The sequence below is a fragment of the Podarcis cretensis genome (genome assembly GCF_951804945.1).
Source record: "Podarcis cretensis genome assembly, chromosome: 13".
Taxonomy (NCBI): Eukaryota; Metazoa; Chordata; class Lepidosauria; order Squamata; family Lacertidae; genus Podarcis; species Podarcis cretensis.
In genome coordinates, this window is record NC_137182.1 from 39,172,745 (window position 1) to 39,196,969 (window position 24,225).

General features: G+C 46.9%; 1 protein-coding gene and 1 long non-coding RNA gene across 5 annotated transcripts in view; both read right to left on the reverse strand.

The window, feature by feature from the left end:
* IL11 (interleukin 11) overlaps positions 1–23,643 on the reverse strand; it is a 67,171-nt gene extending 43,528 nt beyond the window's left edge. Inside the window, exons 1-3 of one of the 4 annotated variants that reach the window (XM_079950763.1) lie at positions 6,630–6,656; positions 3,844–3,892; positions 74–171 (exon numbers count right to left, since the gene is read on the reverse strand). The gene's annotated coding sequence lies outside the window, so the exon portion shown is untranslated. Of the gene's footprint in view, positions 1–73; positions 172–3,843; positions 3,893–6,629; positions 6,830–7,348; positions 7,370–23,628 lie in introns of those variants that run through there. The other 3 variants (XM_079950764.1, XM_079950765.1, XM_079950762.1) reach the window with 3 other exon arrangements.
* On the reverse strand, positions 17,953–19,823 carry LOC307201947. Its single transcript, XR_013832792.1, has 2 exons — positions 19,611–19,823; positions 17,953–18,584 (listed from the first exon to the last, which is right to left on the reverse strand). It is a non-coding gene; the product is annotated as an uncharacterized lncRNA (long non-coding RNA).
* Positions 23,644–24,225: the final 582 nt, after the last annotated feature.

Below are 24,225 nucleotides of genomic sequence, written 5' to 3' on the forward strand. Positions count from 1 at the left end.
ATTTTAGACTCTGGGTGGAATGGTCTTATTTGAGGAGTGCTCTTTACATTGTAATAATCACGGTTTTACTTACTTTAAAATGTAGTAACCAAGCTTTGCTGCATTTAAGGGCTCTCCCGTTCATTCTGCTGTGGGGCCTGTCCAGGGCACTGCTGATGAGAAGATGATAGGCTGATAGGAGGAGAGGAGAAAAGGAGAAAAGGAATCTGGTGAGAAATCAGAATGTAGTCTTGTTATTCAAACACAGTTCAAGACTTGATCTTGAATCTGCTGCAAGCAAGCATGGGGGGCTGTTGTAAACCCCTCCCCCCCACCAGTTCCCTTGTACCTTGGGCACGTGTCCTTGATTTGGTGTGTCACACCGGAGAGTAAAAGCTGCATGAAAGCCATTTGATCTAGAAGTTGTGGGCACAATGCCTGGCATTCGGGGAAGGGATGTATCTCATATCATAATACGTCCCTGCCGGGTGAGACCAAAGGCCTATCTAGTCCAACAGTCTGCTCTCACGGTGGTCAACTACATGCCTGTGGGAAGCTCACAAGCAGCACATGAGCACAAGAGTACACTTTCATTCATGATTCCCAGCATCTGGTATTCAGAGGCACATGGCCTCTGATTCTGGAAGCAATACACAGCCATTGTGACTAATCTCATTTTAAGTAAAGGTAAAGGTACCCCTGCCCGTACGGGCCAGTCTTGACAGACTCTGGGGTTGTGCGCCCATCTCACTCAAGAGGCCGGGGGCCAGCGCTGTCCGGAGACATTTCCGGGTCACGTGGCCAGCGTGACAAAGCTGCATCTGGCGAGCCAGCGCAGCACACGGAAACGCCGTTTACCTTCCCGCCAGTAAGCGGTCCCTATTTATCTACTTGCACCTGGGGGTGCTTTCGAACTGCTAGGTTGGCAGGCGCTGGGACCGAGCAGCGGGAGCGCACCCCGCCGCAGGGATTCGAACCGCTGACCTTTCGATCGGCAAGTCCTAGGCGCTGAGGCTTTAACCCACAGCGCCACCTGCGTCCCCCGATCTCATTTTAAAGCCAGCTAAATCGGCAGCCATCGCAACATCTTGTGGGGACAATTCTATAGTTTAATTATGTGTACACATAAGCACTTATTTTCGTCTGTCCTACTTGGGTTAAATCTCTCAACTATTCGCTTTCTCCAGGCATAGTTTTATAAACTTTGTTCCCCTTTATTTGCTCTTCCCCACGTGAAAGCCCCAAATACCATTACCCATTTGCGTTCATTGGGGCAGGGATACTCAAGATGCTCAGAGGCAAACATCCGTATCACTTCACATTCCAAAAGGGTGCTGTCATTTAAATAATTTCTAAAATAACTTGAGGTGAGAAAAGCGAGTCTCAGTTCCACCCTCGTAACAACCTTATAACCAAAGTTATGCTCAGTGCATTTTTCTGGGGGTACTCAAGGGTACATAGTACCAGCACCTCCCCACCTCCCCCCAATGTTAAAAGTGTGGCACTGACTGTAACAACATGGTGAATACCAGCACCTTTTTTTCTTTAAAAAAAGAGCACTGGTTATGCTTATTCTCTAATTATGCACAAATGCAAGCAAGGCACAAAATGGAAACAGAATCCAGCTCCCCAAGAACCCTAGCTTCCCTTTTTAAAATGTTTCTATCCCTCTTGAGGGCAAAGCTAGACTTGAAACTGTGTTGGCAATGCCTTGTGTCATCACGGGTCACCTTGCAATTTTCTTAGGCGCTTGTTGGGTTGAGAACACTCTGTGCATGGAAGACATATAACAGCAAAACCCGGGATGGAATGTCAAGGAGCAGGGTTGGTGCCAAGGAAAACACAAGCCGGATGGGCAAATATTTGGCCATGAGGTGATGGGGGAAACCTTCTCTCCGCCTTTGGCTTGGCGCCCATGGGGGCTTTTCCAATGGCACACCAACTCGGTGGAGTGACTGTCAGAGCAGGGTGCCCAGATTAAGCAACTCGGAATGGATCCAGCCCCCTGCGCAAGGGAAGGGGACCCAGCAGAGGTCATATACATGTCCTTGCCCGCACACAGGTTAACCAATTTTTTCAGGCCTTTGAGGCTTTGCAAAGAGTCACATGTACCATGCCTGAATCATTAGCAAAAACAGTGCACTGCTTGTGGCAAAAAGGTTCCTGTTGACTATTTGGTATGCAGTGTGGGCCATACATAAGGGGAGATATGTGGACATATAGGCAACCAGGCCAATGTAGGATTTATCACTAATAACCCCTAACATTATAACCACAAAGCCCCCAATTCTGTAACCAGAATGAATTATGAAAATGATTTCATTCATTTAGATTAAAAATCCACTTTGTCCTACAGATGGACGTCTTTAAAACATTTCCTCCTATTACCTTGCTCCCTACATTTAGAAATGGAAATATTTATATTTATTTTTATTTAGTCAATCCTAGAAATATCTCTCAAAAGGGTTTAAAATAAGGAATCAAAGAATCTGGGACCCCCAGACAACCTTTTAATTATGCACCCATGATTATTTGTGCTGATTATTGTATTGGGGTAGTAATACACAATCCCACTTCCAATAGCGTTCGCACATACAAACATTTCTGTGGCAGACACAGATGTAGTACTGTATAAATCCGCAACTAATATAATATTATGGGTTCTGTAACATGGTGCAAAATACCCCTGCAAACACTTCCGCCCCGCCTGCCCCCCCCCCCCCCCCGGTTTGGAGGGACTCTCTGAAATAACAAAGAGTCAAATACATACAGCAAAACAACACACCTATACAGGTAATGTGAACAACATGCAAATAAATTCTTCAAACGATCAGACTGCAGAATATTAAAAATAATATGCAGTACAATTCAGCAACCAACAGCTGGGGAATGCCCAGACAACAAAGGATACTTTCAGCAAACATCTAAAATGTACTCAGACCTGCAGAATGGTTATAGCGCTCAGAATGCAGGTACTTGGGGGCTGGTTTGCAGCACGTAAATGAGACAAGAATTGGGGTGCGCAAACCCGGATGCGCCCTTACTTTGCGCAAGGAGAAGTGGAAGGCCACACAAAATCAGGACAGGGATCAGGTAGCTGGCTATCAGTGTGCCAGGTACATGGAAACCCCAGAGAATATTCACACATTGAACCTTCAGGCCTATGCTTAAGCTGTTCTAAGGATACCCCTAATGTGTTGATGTGATACTAGGGACTCAGCTACACTGGCAAAGAAAAAGCGCTTTATAAGCGTTGTTGATGCATCCTAACACTGTGTCACCAGATGGCGCTGTGAAGTTCCATTTTTGCCAACCCGATTTCTCATACAAAGTTTAAAACGCGTTTAAATGAAACACTTCTTTGATGTGTCTATATCCAGCTTAGCTTGCAAACACTGACGTCCTACAGGTATATTTGTCAGAATCTGCTAGAATCAGTTGCAGGTCCCTGTTGGGTATGTCTGCACTTCTGGATAACCTACGTCTGCCCCCAGAAATCCTTGTAAGAAATATTTAAACATCAGTTGCCTTAACTGCCAGTCATTAATTCAGTTTCATTTATTAGAAATTCTGCAACTCTCTATGCCTTTTCATATAACAGGAAAATAAAAGAGAACTGTAAAACGAAATACAATTAAGTGAGATGTAAAGCAACTCTAAGTGGATATAATACTAGCTACCAGGGCTTCCTCAGTTACATATAGCCACTTGCTAAAATGCAAAATGGATTTAGCATGCTTAACAGGTTCTTAAAACCGATGGGATTAAAAAACGGAACTGTTTCTTCAGAAATACACAATTAAAAAATGCTAGGAAGCCATAAACCATCTGATATGCAGATACAAAATTAAAATAAAAGCATACCTCAGACACGTGAGGTAAAATGTGTTACTCCGCAAATCACCATGGCACACTATGAAATAAATAATAATGATTAAAACTGCAAATAATTGATACTATTTTGATTTGTCAGCCAATTTGCTATCTGTTCCAGAAACTGGCTCCCAACCCACATTCTTTGCCCTTTCCTGTCTATGATACAGAGCTTGTAGGACAAATGTTACTACTGGTTTCAACACTTTATAAGAATGGATGGCTAGAAGGAATTTTATACTCTGAGGTAAAAGATAATAAGTCTTTTCCTATCAGCGGGGGTTCCAACCGCTGCAGTCTTAAAAGCTACCAAAAGGAATAATAAAACAAGCAATGTAGAAAGAAAACCTTTCATGTTTCCAAAGTTACACGGTCAGAATTGACTAAGGTCTTGTCCACATTATGGTGGTAAAACCTGGGTCTGAAGAAGACAACTTCAAACTGCAGGTGGGGGGGGGGGGCTTTATAGGACGGACAACTCCTCCATTAAAAAGAAATAAACAAATCCTAACCTCACATATTGGAGATGGCTAGCCCAGAACCCTTTTTCCATGACATGTTTAATTTCCATGGAGATTGAATGCTTTTCCGTACAAAATAAATTCAGTCACGTCAGCTTTCATCTAAAGGGTTGAAACGCAATTGTTCTTAACATTCGTCATACTAGTTAGTGGATAAAGATTTTGTTTGGCTATAATACTACATTTATTATTGTATTAAAACAATTACCACCATTATTTTATTGTATGTCAATTTGATATATCTCATGTATTGTGGCAATAGTAAAGTTTGTATAGCCATCTCTTTACAATATTTTAGAAGCAGTAAGTTCTAATTTTTATTCCCACCCAGCTTTTTTATTTTTAATCATCTGCTTTTGGAGACTGGGGCCCTACACCTCTTGTTGTGGAGCTGGTATGAAATACTACAGCCAAACACAGGCTTACCTCCTCCGTGAGAGCCAAAACTAAAAAGCAGCAATGTTCTCCATCTTTTTTCATGGCTATTATAATTATTATTTAAACTTATATCCCACCCTTCCTCCCCAAGGAGCCCAGGGCAGCAAACTATAACACTGACACAATTAAAGCATCTCAAAACAATTCCTATGCAGATGCAAACTTTGAACAACAACATAAACTTAGCACAGCGTGCTTCATCTCAGCAATCCTCTAAGCATGTTAGACCTTATGGATAAAGTGGGTTATAAATCTAGCATGTACAGTACTAAGCTGGGTCTAGACGCAGGTTAGTAATACTTAGTTCCCCCTGAAATCAATGTGACATAAATCATGCCTAACTTGTCCCACTGATTTTAATAGAAGTGCAATTAGATTTGTGCCAACTAAATTATACTTAAAGCAAACCCACTGAAACTAATGGACCTAGGTTAGTCGCATCTAGTAACTTCAATGGATCGACTCTGGATATGATTAACAACAGCTACAACCCTCAGTCTGCATCCAACCTTTTCTTGTTGCCCGTGGGAAGCTATGAGCTTCAACATTGAGCCTGGCTATGTGTGAGTTCTTGTATACGTAACTGTGCATTCAGTTGTCTGCTGAAATGCAAAGAGCAGTACAGGATTATGTTTCATGCAACTTGGGTTGGTTTGTGGATTAAAGTAATTTTGTGTATGCTTTCCTTCATGAGGTTTGGTTGGCTGCGCATTCTTGTTTTCATTGGTAGAAATATGGGAGTGGGTAACCGTGGAACTGGAATTTATGAATCTGTATATTCTTCTGTGTGGGGATGCGTGTGGTTCTTTGCTTTGCTGCCTCTGTGTGTGTGTGTGTGGCTGTGGTTTTTTCCTCCTCAGGCAGAACTTTCACATGCCATGAATGTATGTATAAAGGCGTAACGGGATCGGTTAGTGGATCTGTGCATATGTGTGTGGTACTTTGCTTCTGTCTTCGCGTATGCATAATTATGAATGTTTGCAGGTACATGCTTTTGGCTAGCCTGCATGCACCCATCTGCATGGTATCAGAAGCACCCAACTGCCACAGCATGTAGATAAGTGTGCAATTGAATCATTCTGTGTGTCTTTCATGGGTGTGTGGGTCCCTCGGTCCCTTTGCCATGCCTGAAAATCTCTGAATTCCTTGGTGCGTAGCTGTGCATTTTCTACGACGAGGTATATGTGTGGTTCTTCCCTTCACTCTCTGTGTGTGCATATTTGTGGATGTGTACATGGAAATGGAAAGTCTGTGTATTTTCCCATATGAGGGACGTGGATACCATAACTCTGCGTAAGCACATTTCTATTATTCATCACAACATGTATATCTTGCCTTTCTCTAAGGAGCTCAAGTTGGCGTACATAGTTCTCTCCCCCCCCCCCATTTTGTCCGCACAACAACCCTGTGAGGTAGGTCAGGTTAAGAGACAGTGGTTGTGTTCACATCACACATTCAAAGCACCCACACACAAATCACAGGGAAGTGCTGTTTACCGCTCACAGAGCTACAATTCCCGGCACCCGTAATAAACTACAGTTCTCAGGGGTTTTTGGGTGAAGGGGAACTCTGTGTCCAAAGTAAGGTGTGTCCACAGCCAATGACTGGTCCAAGCTTCATGGGTGCCTGGAGATTTGCACCCTGGTCTCCCAGGTCCTAGTCCAACTCTGTAGACACCATCCCATACTAGAAATCTATAAAAGCGGGTCCATGACTGTGTGTCGCTTCTGCTGCCTCCCCCAGCCCCATGAACCACCGTCTTGAGGAAGAACTGAGTCCATGCCTGTTTCATATTATATGCATTTCACTTATGCATACCCAACCGGCTAGCAGACGAGGAGTTCCTCTTGCGTAGGTGTGGGGGCTTGCAATGTCGAGTGTGCGATATTGGATCCATCTCCCCATGTATGCCATTAGGTATATACTTTGCTTGTGTACTTTTTGATTGTTATCTTCTTTCGTTTGGAGGCGGCTGCCAAAAAGCCGAGGCGGGGAATCCGATGAATCTGGAATGGCCAAGGGAGCCGGGGGTGGGGGAGGGAGGGGGTGGTAGGGTAAAAGTGAAGAGGGAACCCCTGAGCTGGGATATATCAGGGGAGGGGTGAAGCCCCCCATGGGTCTTCTGGGCTGCCTGACGTCCTCTGCGTCAGTTGCCCAAAAGGTCACTGTGGTCAGCGTCTGCTGGCTTTTATTGTTTGCATTTTCCTCAGACACTGCCACAGCAAAAGGCTATGATGAGTCTCCGTCCCGGCGTCGTTTGCCCCCACCCTGGCTCTGACCCCCACCTTGGGGGGAAATGGACTCACTATGAAAATATCAAACCCGAGGAAAAGAAACAGCCCCTGAGCAAGAGACAGAGAAGGGAAAAAAGACCACAAGGCTTTAAACAGGAGGTGGGGGTGGATGGGAATATTCATCATGCAGCCCCCCTTTCCTCCCAGACTCTCTCCCCCCTCCCCGCTTTAAAAATTTGCCGAAGGCTCTGCCAGATCAAGGGAACACTTTCCGAAATCCATGGTTTCATTTATGGCTCTTACCTCCAATACCACATTATGCTACTGCAGAAATTTAGGTGAGGGTTCTTTCCGAGGGAGAAGGCCTATCATCGAAACACATGCTCTAAAATGTTCACGGGAGCTAGTCCGCCACCATCTAAATATTCGGGTGTTTAAAATGTTTTATTTCCCACCTTTTTCAGCAATACCGCTTCCCAAAGGGGACTCTCAATAACTAATTACAAAGCAAGGCATAATAAAAACGTAACAACAACAAAAACAGCCTAATAATAAAAAATTTGTCCATTAGCACCTTAGAGACTGGACAATTTTTTATTTATTTTGACTGCCTCAGACCAAGACGGCTACCTACCGGAGCCTAATAAATAATAATAATAATGATAATAATAATCACAAATTAAATGCCACCAAATGTTTAGGCCAGAGGTGGCAAACTGGTTTTGGTCAAAGAACCAAAACAAATCCAAGCTACAGGTCAGTTTACCTGTTAAAAAAATTATTTTTCTTCTAAAATTATTGGCATTTTGAGGGACTGGATCAAGCCCCCAAATAGGAGGTCTGGCTTAGCTGAGCAGAAAAGCTTAAAATTGACGCAATGTGGGTGTCAAAACAGAAGTGTCTGCAGAAAGTATATCAGAGTATGAGGTCTACTGTAGAAAAGGGCTTGTTTCCCCGTTGCCTGCACCTCAATTTGCAAGGTGTGAGCCCCTGGAGCAAGTGGTTCTTCAAGATACCATTGGTCTCAAAGCATTTATGGCTTAAACCATAAGGTCAAAACCAATTCCAAGTTGCACCTAGAAACAAATCTGGTTAGTAACCCGGCCAGTGTAGTTTTGAACCCGTTGGTGATTGCAAACCACCCGTCAGAATCAGCCCCACGTACAACACACTGCAGTCGTCTGAACTCAATGGCTCTTGTTGTTGTTGTTGTTGTTGTTGTTGTTTAGTTGTTTAGCTGTGTCCGACTCTTCGTGACCCCATGGACCAGAGCACGCCAGGCACTCCCGTCTTCCACTGCCTCCCGCAGTTTGCTCAAACTCATGCTAGTAGCTTCGAGAACACTTTCCAACCATCTCGTCCTCTGTCGTCCCCTTCTCCTTGTGCCCTCCATCTTTCCCAACATCAGGGTCTTTTCCAGGGAGTCTTCTCTTCTCATGAGGTGGCCAAAGTATTGGAGCCTCAGCTTCACCGTCTGTCCTTCCAGTGAGCACTCAGGGCTGATTTCCTTAAGAATGGATAGGTTTGATCTTCTTGCAGTCCATGGGACTCTCAAGAGTCTCCTCCAGCACCATAATTCAAAAGCATCAATTCTTCGGCGATCAGCCTTCTTTATGGTCCAGCTCTCACTTCCATACATCACTACTGGGAAAACCATAGCTTTAACTGTGTACATGTAAATACTCTTTCACACGTTACAAAACCCCTATGTTGAAATCACTCCTCTGTAGGAAATATCCAGTACGTAGTAGACTGGCATAGCGGCAAGAATTCAGAGCAGTGTGTGAAACAGAATTTTGGAAGAGGAATTGAGGCCCGCACTAGCCGCCTCAAGCAGGCCCAGAGCTCAAGCAGCCCAGCTGCAGCCCATCAAAGCATGGGATGGGATGAGAAACACAGTCCGCTTCTAGGCTGTCGCAATCTAGAAGGCATGATTTAATAATATACTGTGAAATTTAGGTTGAGCAACTAAAGCAGACTTATTGCTTTTGCGCAGCTAGCCTGCTTCCAAAGAAATCCCGGAAATTTTTGTGTCAAGAAAATGCCCTGGGAAGGGTGGGATAATGTTGATGCCGGGTGATGCCCTGTAATCTCTGTGCAAGCAAATAATAATTCTTCAGAGGTTCTGTTTAAATTTGTGGTTATTAAAAAGGCAGGGGGTTGGGAACACAAATGCTTGGGAAGCAGTGATGCTGTATTATCTCCACGCAAATTTTGCGCACGCTAATCAGAATGAGTGTTCAATAAACAGGCCTCTCTGGAAGAGCTCAGTGTCTCTGTCACTTTGCACAGGGGCTGCTCCGAAGGAGTATTTGTGAAGCAATTGCTGTCAGGGGTGGCGGGGATCCAATCCCATGCAGGAGACCCATTTGCTCAGGTTATTTCCTATAGGGAAATGGGCTTTTTCCCCTCCCCAGTGCTCCAGTGGCTACCAGCCACTGTGGCTATGTTTTACCTCCACTGTCAGAGGCTGTGTGCCTCTGAAGACCGGTTTGGAAGAATCGCTGTTGCAGTCATGTCTAGCTTGCAGGTTTCCCACAGGTATCTGGTCGGCCCGCAACTTTTCATACCACTTAGGGTCCCTCCAGACTGGTGTTTTAGTGCAGGCGTATTTTAAAACATGCTCTTGACAGAATAACAGTGCACTAGTTGTGGATTTATTATGCTTCCCCAATGCTATCACATTATTCCTGTCCGGCGCAACAAAAAATAAGAACATTTGTGGTTCAAAATTATTTTAGAATACTTGAAAAAGCCACTGAGGTTTTGAAGGCACTAGAAGGGAATGTGGGGGGGGGGGAGAGAGAACTGATTGTTTCTAAGATGAACATCCATAGAATAAGTTGGCTTAGCATGGGGAGGCAAACTAAGGCCTGAGGGCCGGATCCGGTCCAATCGCCTTCTAAATCTGGCCCACGGACGGTCCGGGAATCAGCGTGTTTTTACATGAGTAGAATGTGTCCTTTTATTTAAAATGCATCTCTGGGTAATTTGTGGGGCATAGGAATTCGTTCATTTTTTTCCTTTTCAAAATAAAGTCCGCCCCCCCCACTAGGTCTGAGGGATGGTGGACTGGCCCCCTGCTGAAAAAGTTTGCTGACTCCTGGCTTAGGGCAACTTTCTGTCCTTCCTTCCTCTCTCTATACCGTATTTGTACTAGTCCATTGTCACACTGGCAATGGACTGTGCATGTTCCAGGGTGAAGGAAGCACCAGAGACAGGCAGGTGGTGGGTAACCAAGGTGGGCTTGCAGTGATGGGAGCATTGGGCTGCACAGTCAAGCAGGGTGGAGAGAGTGAATAAGCTAGGCTTGCAGCACAGAGCAGGTTGTGTGAGGGGTGTGGGTGCAGTAGTGCGGAGGTTTGGCGAGAAAATGGGGAGGGCCTTTGGCAAGAAGTAATGGAGAGTGGTCTTTGTTGAGGAATAAGGGGGAGGCAGCAATGCGGGGAGGGTTGGACCCTCCGAATTGAGCAGTGGCATCAGCCCGTACAGTGGTGCCTCGCAAGACGAAATCAATCCGTTCCGCGAGTCTCTTCGTCTTGTGGTTTTTTCGTCTTGCAAAGCACGGCTATTAGCGGCTTAGAGGCTTAGCGGCTATTAACGGCTTAGCAGCTTAGCGGCTATTAACGGCTTAGTGGCTTTAAGAAAAAGGAAACAAACTCGCAAGAACTCGCTAGACGTTTTGTCTCGCGAAGCAAGCCCATAGGGAAATTCGTCTTGCGGAACGACTCAAAAAACGGAAAACTCTTTCGTCTTGCGCGTTTTTCGTCTTGCGAGGTACCACTGTATGTTGTTTTTGGTACCTCGAGTTACAGACGCTTTAGGTTACAGACACTTCAGGTTACAGACGCTTCAGGTTACAGACTCCATTAATCCAGAAATATTACCTCGGGTTAATAACTTTGCTTCAGAACAGAAATTGTGTGGCAGTGGCACGGCAGCAGTGGGAGGCCCCATTAGCTAAGGTGGTGCTTCAGGTTAAGAACAGTTTCAGGTTAAGAACGGACCTCCAGAACAAATTAAGTTCTTAACCCGAGGTACCACTGTACTGTATAGCAACATTTCTATGTTACTTTAGTGTTCAAGGTGCTTCACATACATGATCTCAGTACCTTGTACGGAAGTCCTATAAGGTGAGTCAGTATTATTATTCCCCTCACATGGCAGATGGAGGAGCTGAGCTTTCATAAGATCATCTGGTAAGTTTATGGTAGAGGTGAGACTTGAATGTCCTGTTTCACAGCTGAGTAGTTGATCCCAAGTATAGTCCCTTTTATTGAAGCGTGTTCGTAGCCACTAGTCATCATTGTTGCCATAAATGTATTTGTACACCAAAAAGTTCACAATTGAAAATGTGGAAACAGTGAAAATGTGGTCAATATGTTGTTATTATGCACACACATACACACCTAAATTGTGAAAGGGGCTGTTACAATGTAATGTAAATGCGAGAGAGAAACTACTAAGCTTCTCTAGAAATAATCACAATTGTCTTACCACATATTGGACATATAACAAACAGCACATCTATGCACTAAACCCTTGCATCCATGTTATGAACAGAAATGCACATGGCAGACTGGAGTAAGGGAGACGGCTTGGGTGTGGGTGGGTTCATGTATGTGTAGATGAGGCAAACATTTCCCTGTAAGGGCAACACTTAGCGCAAGAATGATTCTATACTTGGTACAGCAGATACCCAACGCTTAAGAACTTGCCATACACATTCACTGCGGCAGGAATGGAATTTTCTGTGCTACAAGATACCACACAACGAACACAAGAAAACAGCAATGGGTGCTATCCAACTGAATAGATCCACTGCACAAGGATTTCAGCTTGTACAACAAAACTTCCCCTCCCTCTCCTTTCCCTGCACCCCTCCGCCCCCACCAACACCCTTCCCAAATCTGTTCTGGAGGGTTGTGGGGAAACCCTGAACAGATTTGGGGGGGGGGCATGAGGGCTGCGAGGAAAGGACGGGGGTGAGTGGGTGAGGAACGTTCCTTTGTTCAGCCAAACATACTTGCGCTAGCAGATGTATTCAGATGGGTGAATATACCTGCAACAGAAATGCTACTCTGAGGAAAGACATCTGGGTCCTGTGCAACAAACGCTACAGTTATTCCATGACACAAATAACTGTGTGGGACGGCACAGAAATATGCATGTTAGCACGCAACAATGCATACTCCCACCTACTTATCTCCAAGCTCGCATTGCATGGGTGTGCTTGTGTACATTTGTGTGTATTCATAGTGCATTTCCTGCGTGACATTTGTGTCCATGTGTAGGTATGAGCATTTGTGAGTGGGCAGTTATATACAAACACTGCGATGAGCATGTATTGTGAGTGGAGCGTGTGTGTGTTTGTGTCTGTCTATGCATATTTTCCTAGATCTCCTTTCCCCTTTCCAGCCCCTGACTGTGCACACTCTGGTGTGAATCCCATCTCTCTCACCGTCCCGATGACACAAGAGCCTGGATTACAGTGTGCACTGCTGACGGCAGAGTTTGGTCCTATCTAAACATCCCCCCTGACGCTTCCTGCCACGTCAGAGCTACTGGGGTGGGGGGAAGAGAGAGCTGGCATGTCCAACCGCAGAGTTATGACTCTCCTGGGGGCTGGACAGGGGAGCTATAACCACAAGGAGCAGCAGTTCACAGACAACAGGCAGCCTAACCTTAGGCGATCTGATCGCTAGGTAGGTCAGTGACGGGTAGACAAATATGAGCAGATGGATGTACAGAAAGGCAACTCTTTTCAACATCTATTATACCACGCATGGAGTATATTCTAAAAAATGCATTTGAGAAGCGTTTTTAAGACCACACACAGCACATTAAATGAAGTTCTGAGAGTTGTACATATCGGCACACTCAACTACAGACAGAAAACAGGTTTAAAAACAGACAATCTGCTAGGAGAGTTTGATTGTTATTTCAAAACAAAAGTTAATGACTGTTAATTGATTAAAGTTAATTATTACATCGTTCACCTTGCCCTTCCTACAAGGAGCTCACACACATACCTTCATCCTCACGACAATCCTGCGAGGGAGGATCGGCTGATAGGTGAGGGACTGGTCCCACATCACAAATACACGGGTAATTTAACTCGGACCTCTATGGTCATATCCCACGATACATTTCAAACACAGAAGCATTAACGAACACATTTATAATACAGTTTTTTGTGTGCATGTGCAAGCGCGCAATTGTAATGGAGAAGGCACAGGAAAACTTTCCACTGGATTGCGATCGATGTAAAAAGAAATGCCGAAACTCTCACCATGTTTGTGGTTATTTGATAAACCACACTGTAAAGCCCTTTTTACCTGAACTAGGTTTTGGTGGCTCATTAAAATGTAGGATAGAGGTGGATGCTGAGATACTTTATCTGGTTAGGTGGTTTTTGATGTACTGACACCCACATGTGGGATTGCGGGGGGGGGTTAAATATATAAAGTGGGTATAGTTATGAAACTGAGTAAACTGAGGTAAACTGAGTATTAGTACTACCCCCTCCCAATACCTATATTCAGTTTAAAAATACATATAAAATGGACAAATGGGAAGGAGAGCCATAGGAGGAGGGACGTGTGTATTCCACAATCAGAAGGAAACAAGAACAGCCCTGCTGCTGGATCAGGCCAGCGGCCCACCTAGTCCACCACTCTGTTCTCTCCGTGTCCAACCAGGGGGGAGACTTGAAAGAAGCACCTGAAGGCAACAGCAACACTCTTCCCTTGAGATTCCTGGCAAGTGATATTCAGAGGCACGCTGACATAACCATCAGAGCCACTGAAAGCCTTATCCTCTGAGAATTTCTCCAATCCGGTCCCACTTAACAATGCAACCACATTGCTGTTGTTTTTCTCTCCCAGGATGTTAACTACAGGCCCCGTTCACACTTGTTGTTTGCTCCAGTTCAGCAGCAAAGATCGAGTTTTCCTGGGGGGAAGTGACAGGAGAAGCGGAAGTCTGGCTGAGCCCTAACTCACAAGAGAGAAAGGCATCTAGCCATCTCCCTGAGCTAACATTTTATGTGGGTGAGTAGGTGGGAGGGGGTGAATTACAAACAAAAAAACACATGACCCTAGCCTGTACCTGGAACCCAAAGTGTTCCGCTACCTCATCCTGCTTCATGCTCAGAATCTGTAGCCTTTGGTTGAGTGCATGGGCAGCCGAGTGCCAGGTTCCAGGACGGGGATAAGAGAGGCAGTCGGGCGAAAAGCCGCTGATGCAAAAGCAGGAATGTGCAGTATGTCAACAGCTCCAGGAATCTGGGCTGAGCGCACCCTCCAGGAAGGGCACACGCTGGGAAAGCAACGGCAGGTGCTGTCCCATAAGCGCCGTCTGGGAAGCAGGATGAGTCAGTAGAATTGTTCGCAAATACACCTCAAGCATGACCTCCACCTGGGCTCTCTTGGTAAAAAAAGGTAAAGGACCCCTGGATGGTTAGGTCCAGTCAAAGGCTTTTCAGGCTGAGGGAGCTGGCGTTTGTCCATAGATAGCTCTTTCCCGAGTCATGTAGCCAACATGACTAAACCACTTCTGGTGCAATGGAACAACGTTAAGGAAACCAGAGCGCACGGAAATGCTGTTTACTTTCCTGCCGCAGCGGTACCTATTTATCTACTTGCGCTGGTGTGCTTTCGAACTGCTAGGTTGGCAGGAGCTGGGACAGAGCAATGGGAGCTCACCCCGTCGCAGGGGTTCAAACTGCTGACCTTCTGATCAGCGAGCCCAAGAGGCTCAGTGGTTTAGACCACAGTGCCATCGGGGTCTTCTCTTGGTAGCCAAGTATTGCTACCCCCTAGAAACCCAGGAAGTTGCCTTGTGTTGGGTCAGGTTACCTGTCCGTCTACCCCAGTATTGTCCGCTCTGGCTGCCAGGGTGTGAGACAGGGAAGGGTCTCCCCCCATCTTCTGCTACCTGATCCTTTCAAAACCTTCCAGCTGGGGGATGAACCTGGGACCTTCTGCAAGCAAAGTGGCTTCCCTATCTGGACCCTCCCCACCTGCATCCTGCCGAGATATGTCCCTCCTAGCCTTCAGATGCCTTCTGTATCCCAACTTGAATTCCTTCCTCCTCTCATCTCCACCAAGGCATCCAATCTCCAATTTGCACCTCTCCATCCACACATCCTGCCATGAATTCTGGGCTTTCCCCAGCCCTACCAACATCCTTCGATCTTGACTCCTAACACACAGATTTCAACATATCAGGTTAAAGTCTGTGGATCCTGTTCATCTCTCTCTCCCCCCCCCCCCCACAGCCCCTCACCCCCCAGCCCTTGCCTTGAACATGGTCCAAGTACAAACAACAGAGAAACAGTGTTCCTGGCTAGAGAGAATTCCTGGGTTGTGTGGAAAATCTGCTGAATCAGCAGCTGGGATTAAAGAAAATGTGCAGCAGACACACAACTCTCTCTCTCTCCCCCCCCCCCCATTCCCCATTTGGTCTACCTATTTGTGCCAGGAGGCCTGCAGGATCCTCACAAATACCCTTACGCAAAAGTGCCAAGTGTCCCCTCCCTTCAGAGACAGAGACCCAGCTCTTGTCCAAACCTTTTCGTGATGCAGGCAAAAGAGGGGGTGCAGGGAGGGGGACTGCTGTGTGGTTTGGCTAGGGAGTTGGGGATTTGCACTGGTTTAGAGGGGAGGCTGCGGGGGACAGAGAAGGAGGACAGAGGAGGGAGAGCATTTTGTACTCCATGCAAGTAATAGGACACACGTATACATTTGCAGCCACACACGTTAACGCATTCAAGCCCAAGCGCACAACGCTTCCAGCAGATCTATGCACAAAGGAACACCAGCCAGGGCATCTATATGGGCTGAACGCTGAAGTTCTGCAAGGGTTTCAGAACAAGCAAATTCTGAATTGCGCCCTGTGTTTGGAAACACACGGGAACTGAGCTGTGTATTCCGCTGTGTCAGTGGAACACCGGCCATCATTAAGGCAGTGTGACTGGTGCAGCTGCCCAGAGCACAGCTCTCTTGTGTGTCTACCCACGTTTGCCTGTGCAAAGCAGAGGAATGGAAGAAAATCTGTTCGTACACTGGACTGTCTGGCCCAGTTCAGACATCGTACTAAAGTATTAAACCGTGGTTTAGCATAACAAGAACAAGCCACAGCAAACCCTGGGCTTGTGCACTCCCATATACCAGTCTAGCATAGCTGTGAGAAGCCGCAAGGAGGAGTGTAAAAGTGTTTGGCTCTGATTTAGATGAACCACAGCTTCTTGTGCTAACCAAACCAAAAAAACAACAACCCATGATTAGTCTTCTTTCACACAAGTGAACTTCAAACCATGGGTTATGAACTGACTTATTTAGGCAAGTCGCAGTTACCATTAACCACAGTTTAGAGTTCAAACACAGCAGCAAAATCAGCAGCAAAATTTCCCGAACTCTTCAGAGGAGAGGGAAATAGCAGAGGGAATTGTGCAAGGCTCACCATGACTTATTCTCATCACACCAAGCTATTGTTTAGGCCCATGACATCGGCCGTGCCTTGTTTTCACCACTTGGAATGGAGTGGATCAATTACTGCTTGCTCTTGCAGCTTCCTGCACGTTGCCTGAAATAACAGTATTTTCAAAGTGTCTTAAAGTTCATGTAAGGGACAAAACCAAAAGGCAACAATCTTGAACTGTGATTGTCATTTTTGCTGGAAGATTGAAAAGGTGTGGGGGTGTGGAGTTACAGATATGTAAGTCTGTGCAGGGTGCAAAAATGTCTAATTATCTAAACCAGGGGGGGGGGGGGAAGCCTTTTTCAGGCAGAGAGACACATGCCCTCATGGTGATCTTCCAGGGGACCACATGCCAATGTAGGTGGTGGAGGCAAGGACAAAAGCTACATTCCAGCCACATAAGACTGATGGTTGCATACCTTTTTTCACCTTCCATATGGGCAAAAAAGAGGCGTTATCCCAGTCAGGTAAATGTACGCAAGGATGGTGCAGAGCAGAACTGGCCAGGGGACAATGGATGTGGCCTGGGGAGAAGGTCTGGGACAGTCCTTAGTTTGTAATGCTCAAAAGTTACCTGAACTGTATGGGGAGCAGCTTCAAACAAACATGTACAGCCATGTACAGCTGCCTCCTCAGATCCATCCACCCATCCATCCATCCATCCATAATTATGCAGTATTTGCATGCCTCCTTTCCATAGTTAAACCATGCTCAAGGTGGCTTATAGCATGAAACAAAAATACAATTACAAACTTAGCAAAACTAGTCATAAACAATAAGTGAAACATCAAAAGGTACACAGCCAAATTAAACCGTTTCCACATAAATCATAAAATCTAAAAATATATAGATGGATAGATAGATATATCCATAACAGCAACAACCACCACCCCCCACCCAACAGAACCCCCTCTAAACAACATCCCAACCCCAAAGTCTGTTCAGCAGTCTCTGCTTTTGTAGTTGGAGTCAGTCAGGGATCCGCCCTCCCAGGCCAGGTGGGAAAAGGCCTGCAAGGCAGAGTCTTCCAGGACTCACAGCCAAGAATGGTCAGCCTGGAGGCCTTCAGATGTGCCTGTGGGAGCTACTATTGACCTAGCAGTCAAGGAAAGCACGCTCTGCATATGTTCTGATGCTATTTCTTATCAACTCCCAGCATATTTCCGGAATTAAGCCCAGCACTGGAAACAGAAGCTGGCCCAGTGTCCTGAACCTGGCACAACTCTAGTATCTCCTTTGGCGCAATTCCTATTTTTCACATCTTACTGTAACCAACTATAACCTGCCACCAAACCTCAGGTGCATACAACTTTCCCTGTTTACCCTTGCCACAGTTTCCTTCCCCACCTCTGCGCTGAATTTTAGATTGTAAGCTCCTCCGTGCCCTCTGCAAAGAGTACTTCCTGATTCTATATTAACAGTAATTATTACGGTTGTCGTTGTTATTGATGACGCTATTGCATCCTCTCGTGTTGTGTACTAGAGCCCAAGGGAAGAAGCCACAGCACGGAAGCCTGACAGTGTGCATGACCTTTGAGCCAGCCTCAAAGGACGTGACTTCATTCCTTTTGCTTTAGGGAATCCCCCGGCCAAAAAGGAAAAAAACCAAAACAGAATAGCAACCCCTTCTGCCATGTTCCAAGTCCCCATTGCCAGCCTGGTTTTGGCTCCTGCGCGACAGGGAATCCCGTGCAAAAGGAAGGCTGGCTTCTTGTCCGGACTGGCGTCTAGACATTCCAGGGGAATCCGGGACGCGTTGCCAGGGGTGGGGTCACTTTTTGGGCACGGCGGTTAGACTCTTGAGGTTGCTGCGCTCATGGGGCGGATGAGTCGTTCCAGAGAGTCCGTGTCATTTTTTGCGCTGAGACGGAAAAGTTCTTAGCTAGCAGGTGACGGAGCTGAAACAGCCATGGTGGGAGGCTCCTCTGTGTGTGTGTGTGTGTGTGTGTGGCAACTCTTCCTATTCTTCAGCAAGACGAGGTATTCAGCAGCAGATGCTGCCAGATGGCTGGTGAAAGACCCTTCCGCATTTTGACAGATGAAAATAAGCACTGCGCTGCACGAAGCCAAAAAGAAAAGTCTTAAAGCAGACTTGGGAGTGAGTGGGTGGGTGGGGAGCAGCTTCTTGGGGGAGGCAGGGGTACAGAGACGTGCCAACACACCCCAGGAACAACCCGGACTGTGAACATCAAAAGCCAGCCAGAGTCCTGCAATGCTGAAGGCAAGCTCTAAACTTTTGGATGCCACAAACATTCCGTCAGTTTAGGATTTCAAACAGAAGGCTCCGAAGGAATTAATTTCTGTCTCAAAGGAGGGAAGGGGAGGGGGATATCTGTACCCACAAGGCCAGCCCCTAGTCATTGCATTCATCCCCTCCCGCAAGGTCACGTATGCACGCACCTTGCCCTTCTTTGATGCACTGAGCGTGTTCCCTTTATGCTCTAAGCTTGTCCTGTTCCCTCTTCCATCCTCCCCTTCTCCTAACTCCAAAGAAGGGGGATTGTCAATCACTCAGGGCTGGTTCTAGGCTTTTGTGGGTCCTCCTCCTCACCGCAGCTTGTCTCCACCACCCCATATTGGCGGCTTGGGCCCAGAAACAGAAGGGAGGGAGGTTGAACGGCTGGCAGCTGCAGCTCCTCCTGCTTGCTATCGCCCCATGGTGGAGATGGGCCCAGAGGGTGAGCAAATTGTTGCTTCCCTTCCTTGCTGCCAAGGCAATTGCAAAGGCTCCAGTTGGTGCTGGGCCCTAGCAGACGCTTGCCTAATGCCAAGCACTGAGGCTGGGCCTGCCATCAGTCACTGTTACTACGACTACACACACCCGCAAAGCAGCATGGTCCCAGCCAAAAAGTGGCTGGGGAGTAGGCCCATTGGTTGCTAGGCAACCCACAAAGAGCTGCCTTTTGGCTTCTGGCTCTAGGGGAATAGAGGTCCTTTGCTGTTGCTTAGCAACTGAAGGGCCCCGACCTCCACTTCATGTCAAAGAGGTGGCTTCTTCCAGCTGTTCCTGGAACCCCAGAGAGATATCCATGCAGTGAAGGCACTATCCCACTAGTCTTCGGCCGGCCAGCCCCCAACTTACAACTAGCCTGGAGGGTGTCACTGGCCCCTAGCTGCCCTCTCCTCAGCCTCAGTGCTGCCCTTGCAGAATTCAGCCAAGAGGAGGACAGGGAGAAAACATGAATGAGTTGGCTCTGCTTGCCATTGACTTTGGCTTCACCAAATGTTGTCCTCCTTGTCTCTCGCCCAATGGGTATCATCACATCAGCCCCCAGTGTAGCCATGGGAGCCAACAGTAAGCCCAGTCCTGAATGCATATCACAAAAGAGATAAGCCCTCCCCCTAAGGCCATCGGTGCTAAAAGCTACTGGGTGACAAGAGAGCCAGGGTGGGCATGGTGATCCTGGGTTCAAATCCCACGGAGGGTCTCTCCACAATTCTCTGCAGAAATAAACATGCATCAACCTGGCATGTAGGTTTTTGCTCCACATACATTTGCTGGAAAACTACCACTGGTTCCCTGCTGCATACTCACAGAGCAAGAAACATGCTCCCATGGAAGCAGCTGCAAAAAAAAAGTGCCAGTTGTGCCCCATCTGTAAAATAGGCATAATAGTGGCATAGCTCAAGAGGCTGCAGTGAAAACAAGGTAGCGTATTTTTGAAAAAGAGGAGGTGGTGCATGCAATATGACACATAAGTGTGCAGCAGCATGGATTGTATTCTGAAACAGAGAAGTTTGAAATTTAGCTCATCAGCTGTTGCAGAACCCTGGGATTATTTCCCCTACTTCCTCATTGACTTCTGCCAGGAGCTGCAAATTATGGTATTTGGTGTAAGATTCTGACAGGTGCCAGTAGGCTTTGCCTAATTCCGTCACTTCCGCTGCTCCGAAGTTTCACGCTACGTTTCTCAGCAGCACCAGCCCAGCTCAACCTACAAACCTCACTACTCCTGGAAAAGCCAGGAACCCCAGCTCCCAGAATCCCTTGCTCCCACTTTTTGGCCGCAGAATCCCAAGAACCTTCTTTGCAAGCCTTGAAGGAAGGTCTGAGGGGTGGCTGGAGGAAGTGAAGTGGGGAAGAGAGTAAAAGAGTCAGACGGCTCCTAACAAAAGGGTGTATCCTTCTGCACTCTGTAGGTCCCTTTTAAGAGAATTTGGCCCAAGCCAGCACATTCCGACTTTGAACCAGCTGCCTCCGTGAGCTCTCCGAGGCATCCCCCCTACAAAGGGCTCCAGGCTTTTCCCTCCCTTGGAGCTGGCCATCCAGACCTCCAGCACCATCAGACAAGCTAAGCCTCCGCTGTTCCATTCCTCGCTCACTCTGAACTCTTGCCCAGTCTGAGGTTTGGGAGGCAGCCTATTTGAGGGGGAAGCAGAGCCAATTCCTGTCCTACTCCCTACCATCCTCTCCTCCCTCCCTCAGACGGAGCCGTGATCCTACTCCCCTTCGGTAGCTTCTCAACCACCACCACCACCACTCCCGGCTCTCCAGAGGACCCAGGAGCCCTGGCTCCCGGCCACCTTCATTCTGGCCCATTAGGCCGGGATTGAACCAGCCCTTTCCCCCCTCCCGCTTTTGGCCACCAAGCCAAGGGTGTATGTGTGTGTGTGTTTTAAAGGTTAGCCTGCTTCTAGACAATGGCAAACTTTACATTTGCATGAATGCCGGTTAACGTAACTCTGACGGTTCAGCCGCAGGACTATCTCACTCCCCACAACAACAACAACACAGTTGCTTCACAACAAGTAGCGCTCCCGTTCTGCTCCGCTCCCCTTGGGTTGGAACGGCATCTGTAAACCACCCAATCCACAATGGTTTTGTTTGCATTTTCCCCATCCTCCTGGGCCGGTGCCTGGTGCGCAGGGTGTTCCCTCTTTGCTGTGACTCTACTTAGAGGGCCCCGGTGGGTTTGTGGTTGATTCAGACAGGACGATCGTGGCCGCGACCTCCTGTTTTCATCACAGCGGCTTGTCGTCTGTCCCAACCGGAGGGTGTGAGGCCATCACGGCGGGAGCAAAAAGCCAAGTCCCGGCCGCAAGGAACGATAGGGAGTTCAGCCCTTGAGGCCTGGAGGACCCAGGCACAGGGAAGATGCCCCCTTTTAAGCCTTAAGCATGGGTGGCATCAGCAGTGGGTAAGTGTGGGCTGAAAAACATAGCTCCCCACCTGCTAGGGAGGGCTAGCACTTCCCATGCACACTAGCTACAGAAAGTGTTGGTGTGGTTATAGGATGCTGCTTCGTAGCCACTATTGTCTACTCTGACGGAGAGCAGCTCTCCAGCTTCTTAAGCAAAGAGGTCTTCCCCCAACACCTGCTCACTGAATTTTGTTTTTCATCTGGAGATGTCGGGGATTTTCTGCGTGCAAAGGATGTGCTCTGCCCCCGAGCTTCAGTTCCAGGCATACAGATCTATAGCCACAGATTTCATAAGGTGCTGGTTTCGACCTATAAAACCTTATGGGGCTCAGGACTCCAATACTTCAAGGACCGCCTCTCTCCACATGAACCAACTCAGACGCTGCATTCATTATCCAAGGCCTTTCTCTGTGCGCCCCCTCCAAGGAAGCTGTAGAGGGTGCTGACACAAGAATGGGCCTTCTCAGTGGTGGCTCCCCACATGCAGAACACTCTCTCCAGGGAAGCATACCTGCCACCTTCACTGTTTATTTTTAAGTGCCAAACAAAAGCATGTGTCTTCCACCAGACCTTTCTTTGGCCTTTGATTGTCTGTGGTCTCTTTTAGTGGGTAGGTGGGATGTGTTAGTCGTGCCTTTTTATAAATATGAATATGTTTTTAGCTTTTTTTAGCTTTTTGTTGGTTTAAATTTTAAAAGTTGCTCTGGGTTTCTTTTTGTAAAGTAACCCAACTAATAAGTGCAACAAACAAACAAACAAACAAACAAACAACTACTACATGAAGTATTTGGAAAAAGAACCACCTTTGCTTTGGAAACCCTATTCCTAGGACTGACTTATTCCTGCAAGTGAATGAGTTGGCACAGTGCTGATGTAGCAGAATGAACTGCACCACTCCAGACCTCACAAAGGCAGTCACATTTCTGAATGTTCCCCTATGTTAAAAACTATCTGCCAATTAGAAAATGAGCACAGGCTGACAAAGGACTGGGATAGATACTTTCTCCCTGATGTGCTAGATTTCAATTTGCAGTGAGATTGTGTTGATTTTGACCCCCCCCCCCCCGATTTGTAATTAGATCTGTAATTCTGCACTGCAATGCAGTGTGTAAGGGTGCACTGCAGAGCGGTGTCAGATGTTGCTGGCATCTCAATGGTGAAAGTCCTGTGACTTCAATGCAGACTAATAACACACTCCTATAAATGTCTACTCATGAGTAGGTGCCACTTAATTCAGCCGGACTTAAAGGTAAAGGTAAAGGGACCCCTGACTGTTAAGTCCAGTTTCGGATGACTCTGGGGTTGCAGTGCTCATCTCGCTTTACTGGCCAAGGGAGCTGGCGTTTGTCCGCAGACAGCTTTCTGGGTCATGTGGCCAGCATGACTAAGCTGCTTCTGGCAAACCAGAGCAGCGCACGGAAACGCCGTTCACCTTCCCGCTGGAGCAGTACCTATTTATTTACTTGCGCTTTGATGTGCTTTTGAACTGCTAGGTTGGCAGGAGCTTGCAGGTAAATGCATATAGGACTCTAAGTCAGTCACACTTTTGTCTCATTGAAACAAATGGGGCTAAAGCATGGGCAACTCACAGAGCAAGTCGTCATGTCTACTCAGAAGTAAATCCTACTTTACTCCAAGGTTAAGGTTAAGGAACGCAGCCTGAGGTGACGATCCAATGCCTAGGAGGCAGCCCCATTAAACTCAGTGAGTCTTACTTCTGAGTAGAAGTGTGTACTGGAAGTCTGATTCCAATTGTCTATATTTTGCACTGACAGACAGAAAGTGGGGAAAGTTGAGTTTATTACCAGTATAACCCCACTGAGGCAGAACTGGACCTTCCTGTTGCTGAGAGCCCTTTCTCTCTCTCTTTTAAGCCTTACCCAAAGAAATGATCATGAGGTAGTCTTTTAAAACACATTGCTTTTTCAGAGTTTTGTAGGAAACGGAGCTACTACTTACCCTGAAAAACAGAGGGTGCTTGAGGTTTTCACGGCAACGTGGAGCAACCCTTACATAACTCAATGGAAAAAGCTGGAGCTCTTTATATTGCTTCTTCTTTGCTGAGTGTTCTGCAGAGATCCTTCCCTCTAGGCAACAACCGGCCAAACACTTTGGTTCCCACAGTGAGTAGGCCATTATCCTTCCACTTTAAGGATTGTAGCTCTGCAAAGGGAATGAATGGGGGCCTCCTAACAACTCTCAGAGCCCTTTGAAGAACTGCAGCTCCCAGAATCCTTTGGGGGACGCCATGACTGTTTAAAGAAGCAGCATCGAAATGTATTGTGTCAATGCGGCCTTAATTATATGTTGAATTATATGTCCACAAACAACAACGCCCAGCCAGGCTGGAGGGTCCCTTCTGTCTTTCATAAGAGTAGCCTAAAGTCGCTATTTATCTCCTACCAATGAGAGAGACGCTGCAATTGCCAAATTTCTATGCATCTAAGAAAGATGTGGGACTGGGAGAGGTGCCCATGTTTAATCTGGTAACATCAGGTAAACTGAGGGATCTCAATTTTAGAAATAACGGCTCATCTTTTTCCTCCAAAAAGGGGT